The 5,611-nt window shown below is 42.5% G+C and overlaps 1 pseudogene; it reads right to left on the reverse strand.

Annotated features, from left to right (window-relative positions):
- Positions 1-2,503: 2,503 nt before the first annotated feature.
- Positions 2,504-2,741, reverse strand: LOC103752331 (annotated as a pseudogene).
- Positions 2,742-5,611: the final 2,870 nt, after the last annotated feature.

The following is a 5,611-nucleotide window of genomic DNA, read 5'->3' on the forward strand; positions in this document are numbered from 1 at the left end:
GCTCATCTGTAATTCCAACCACTGAAGGCAGAGATAGGGGATCCCCAAAGCAAGCTGGCTAGCCAGACTAGACATATTCATGAGCTCTGGGTTTGATTAGGAGACCTACCTCATATTCATGAGCTCTGGGTTTGATTAGGAGACCTACCTCAGTGAATAAGGTGGAAGAGCAGTCAAGGATGACTCCCAACAACCTGGGGCCTCCGCCTGCACACACATATTCACATACATCTGCACCCACACGCATGCACACATTCATCCTCTTTCTCTCTCTCAAATGGAAAAAGAAAAACTCAAAACAGTGAGTGGCTTTGAAGGTATAAACAGCGTTCAGGAGGGAAACTGAAGCCCCAGAACCTGCTCTCACTCCTAAGATCTGCTGAACTGCAGTGGAGAGGTCTGGAGTTGGTACAGCCCAGTGACTTCCTCATGCATTGCATATTAGCCGTTGTGAAAGAGCATGGACAGCAATTACCTTATACCCCACTCTGCATGCTGGAGAGGGATAACGTGTCTGTAGTTTTATGTTTTCAGGTGCTTGGATTCAGACTATAGCACTTACAAAACAGACTCAGGGAAACACATATCTATATGCACACACCACTCATCACATATACCACACACATATCACATATACTGCACATTCATGACACATATACCACACATACCACACATATATTTGCCACACAACATACACATATACCACACACATATCACATATACTGCACATTCATGACACATATACCGCACATTCATGACACATATACCACACATACCACACATATATTTGCCACACAACATACACATATACCACACACTCCACACAGAGACCACATAACATCACACACCACACACTTACAACATACACCACACACCACACACATACCATACACCATATGCACAGAACATAGACACACACACCACATACGCAGACAACAGACACACACATAGAACATACAAACAGTACATACGCACTTCATACACCATATACACAGACCACATAAACACAAAAACCACACACATCACACACCACACACGCCACACACACCACACGCACATACATACTTCACATACCACATACCACACACCACATGAACACACTACACACATACAATATACTACCCACCACACACACATACACCATACACCACACACACACACCACGACATATACACCATACCACACACATACCTTACTGCACCCTACACGGTACCCACAGTCCACCACACAACATATCATACCACATACTACACACCATACTACATACTACACACCATACACAGAGACCATATATCTCACACAAATTATACCACACCACACTACCACATACACTCCTGGACCTGTTTTTATACAAGTTTCAAAACTTTCAATAGATTCTGATCAGAAAATAGGATGAGATTTGGATGGATTGATGGGAAGTTCTTGGAGAGAGAGTGTGTACTTTTTTCAAATCATTAGAGCAGAAGGTAGACTATGACAGCCAGACTCCAAAGCAGACATCACCGATTACCACCTCCTGCTATCGAAACACTTGGATAGTCCTCTCCCACCACAAACCGGACTAACCTGTTAAGAAAGGGTGTTGTGGGGACTGGAGATATGGTTCACAGTTAAGAGTACTGGTTACTCTTACAGAGGATTCAGGTTCAATTCCCAGCACCCACATGGCAGCTAACAACTGTCTGTAACTCCAGTTCCAGGGATTCCGATGTCCTCTTCTGGCCTCTGAGGTCATTGCATGACATGGTGCACTTACTTACATGTAGGCAATACACTCATACACATAAAATAAAAAATAAATTTTTAATATTCTAAAACCCCTAAGGGTTCTGTGAAAATATCAGTCTTACAGTACAATTAGTGCTGTCTCTCTCCTCTTCCTCCACCCCTGCCCCGTCTCCCTCTGGCCTTGGATTTGCTATGTAACTGAGGATGACTTTGAACTCCTGATCCTTCTGCCTCCACCTCCTGAGTGCTGGGAGTGTAGGCATGTGTCACCGCTGGGTTTATGTGGCACTGAGGATACCGCTCAAGGCTGTGTACATGCTTGGCAAGCTCTACCAACCGAGGTACATCCTCTACCCTCCATCTTGCTCTTTGTTTGATTTCTCTTTCATCAGGAAGTCAGCTGCCATGTCCTGAAGACCCAAGCAGCTCTTTAGACAGGTCCACAGAGTAAGGAACTGAAGCCGGAACAAACCTGCCAGCCATGGAGCATGCCATCTTGGAAACACTCTTGAGCTCCTGTTGGCTTCCGAACGGATTCCAGTCTCACCACCAGCAGTATCCTCACTACATCTTCACGAGAGACACTGGACCAACCCCGCAAGTAAGGGGGCCTAGAATCCCACCCTATGGACTCTGTGGATGGAGACTGGTTATTTTTCCCCCTTTTTTTCCAGGTTCATAATTTATTGTACAAATTGAGTATTACATGATGAGTTGACATTAGCTTCTCTAAGCATGGGTCTTAACAGATGAGGTTGGACATTTCAGAATCCGTTTATGTTGCTTTCACAGCTGGAGGTTTTTAGGCCTTAACTTGAAGTATAACAAAGCAATGCTGCCATATGTGGCCAGTACACAATCATTCTACCAGTGAGAGTGTAAGAGCTGAAATATTTCCTAATACCAGTGAACTGTAATTGGCCTTCAGGTTCTGGACCTGCCATGACTTTGATCTTGGTCAAGTCACAGATTCCGCAGCCGACGTACTTCAAAGAACCCAGCCACCAACCCCAGCCGGAAGATACCCCCTGAGACTGGTTATTTTTAAGACACTCCATTGGGATGTAATTTCCCCTTCAACAGTTGATAACTAGTATGGCGAAGATCTTAATTTTCTTGCCATCTAAGTTTTGATTTTGTGCCAACAACCTGACAAAATCCCATCTTCTATATAACTATATTCTTAAAGACTTATGTTTAAGAAGCATTTAATTCTGCTTATGCTTTCTTGGTCTTCTTCCAGAGTAAAGAAAGATGGTTCCACCCACCAGGGACACGGTCTCAGCACTGTGGGCTCGAGTGATAAATCATAACACAACCACGGAGCTCCAGTGAGCCACAGAGATAAGCCCTCTTATCATGAAGGAATTATTTCCACTGAGAGAACTGGGGAAAGATGTAGACTTTTATTTACCATCAGACACAATCTTTTTAAAAATAACTGTATAGGGAAAGAGAACAAACCATAGCTTCAAAACATGGAAGCAATTCAATAGCCACCATCTACTGAAGATAATTTAGGAGCTGGACAGTTGGGCCAGCAGTTAAGAATATATATTATATAAGCAGTTAAGCATATATATTGCTTTTACAGAGGACCCGGATTCAGTTCCTAGCATCCATATCAGGTGACTTACAATCACCTATAACTCTAACTTTCAGGGGATCTAATACCCTTGTCTGGTCTCCACAGATACACATACATATCATTGGAAGCTGGAGAGATGGCTCAGCAGTTAAGAGCACTGGCTGCTCTCGCAGAGGACTCAGGTTCAGTACCCAGGACCCACATGGCTGCTAACAACTGTCTGTAACTCCAGTTCCAGGGGATTTGAACACCCTCTTCTGACTCCTCAGGTAGTGTATGCACAGATACACACTTGAATACATGGAGACAAAGCACTCAAACACATAAAAATAAAAAAGTCAAAAATGTTTAGAAATTAATAAAAATTTAAAACTAAAGATACAAACAAATAAAGATGACAAGCACACATCCTCCATGGGGAGAAAAAGATATAATAAATGGGGGCACCAGCTGACCTCTTTGAGTCAGCTATACCCTGCTCAAAAAAGACTACAAGGCGAATCGTATGAAAGAACTTAAACAAAGCAACAGACATAATTTTTCTTCACGATTTTATTATGCTTTCCTATTGATCACTCTTCTTGTTCCTATGATAAAATCCCTGATAAGAAGCAACTTAAGGAAGGAAGGGCTTACAGTTTTGGTTTATAGTTTGGCTTACAGTTTGGTTTACAGTTCTGGCTTACAGTTTTCAGGGATACAGCTCATCATGGTGGCAAGTCATGGCAGTAAGTGGGGAAGGCCTGGTGAGAGGAGTAGGAGGCCTTCTGGTCACACTGCATCTGAACTCAGGAAGCAGAGAGTGAACAGGAAGTTGCATTGGGCTATAAGAAGCTCAAGGTCCACCCCTAGTGATCCACTTCTTCCACCAAGACACCGCCTCCTAAAGGTTCCACAGTCTTCCTAAACAATGCCACCAACTGGGAACTATGTGTCTCTGAGCCCGTGGGGGACATTTCACATTCAAGCCACGACAGCATTCATCTGCTTTGCTTTTACAACCTACCGTGTAAGATTACTACACATCAATAATTCCATCTTGCTCCTCCAAATAAAATGTATTACTGGAGAGTCCTTTAGCTGTGCTACAGGAAAGCTGGTATGGTCAGAATGCAACCATTTTTGAGGTCCTGAAGCCCTCAGTGTGGCTCAGGCCCAGGCTGGCCACATCAGCGCTCTAACAGCCTAACCTATTTATCACAGTAGTTCGTTTTCACAATATCCACAGGAACCACAGCACTTGCAGCTCTATAAGGAGAGGGTTCCTGTTCTGTTTGTCTGTCCATCGTATCACTATTCAGAGTGCCTGGCACAAGAGTTAAGGACTCACTATAACAATTGATCATTTAAATTACTGGTCGTATTAGTACGGGAATTAAAGCCAATCTTTAGTATATGTGCTGCTGAAGTGAGCACATAAAGCCAATCTTCAACAAGCCAACATGAAAGCATCAAACCGGTCGTTTTCCTGACTTCAGAGGAAACACACTATTACTTAGTTTAAGAAAATGGACTTTAACGGGGAAAGCAGCTAAAAAAATGGCCTCTCTGGGATGCTAAATCATATAGGTTGTGTCCTCAAAAAAAAAAAATGCATGTTTCTAAACTAACAATCTAGTGTCTTTTTGGAAGAATTACTGAGACCATAAGAATCATGTTATACTGATCACCTACATTCCTTTGTCCTTTTCTTTCTATAATATGGAAAGAGAGCTTATAAATGAAGATGATAACCTGTGTTTGCATTACAGATGATGTTATGGAAGAAGTCTGTATGTCATGGGGAAGTAGAAATCATGTGACTAACCTGACCGCAACAGACAGCCGAAACAAACTGACCTCATGCTGTTCACCTGCTCTTGTGACAAAATGACATACGCAAATATAATTAAGGACATGCCCACACATTAGCAGTGTTCATCTGTACTTGATGCTATTATCTGTGATTCATTTACTTCCTTTCTGTGTTTTTAAGTTTTCCCTCATGGAAATACACATAGTGGGAATAGTTACAGTACATGAGGTACTGAGGCCCCCATCAACATTACCCAGGCCCAAGTTATCACCAACAGACTATTGATCACAGGAGTTTGTTCTAAAAACTTATGTAATATAAACTGTATTACAACTACTTATTGATTTCATTAAGAACATAAACAGGGCTGATGCAGTAGGCACCAATAGCATCAGCACATCTGTATTTGCTAGGTTCCCCTTGATTATCTCCAAATGCAGTCAAAAGCTTGTGGGTGCATTTCTATGCTATGAGAATCAGTGATGAGAATGGGGAATCAC

The sequence above is a fragment of the Nannospalax galili genome, unplaced genomic scaffold, assembly GCF_000622305.1.
Source record: "Nannospalax galili isolate Female #2095 unplaced genomic scaffold, S.galili_v1.0 scaffold1028, whole genome shotgun sequence".
NCBI classification, from domain to species: Eukaryota; Metazoa; Chordata; class Mammalia; order Rodentia; family Spalacidae; genus Nannospalax; species Nannospalax galili.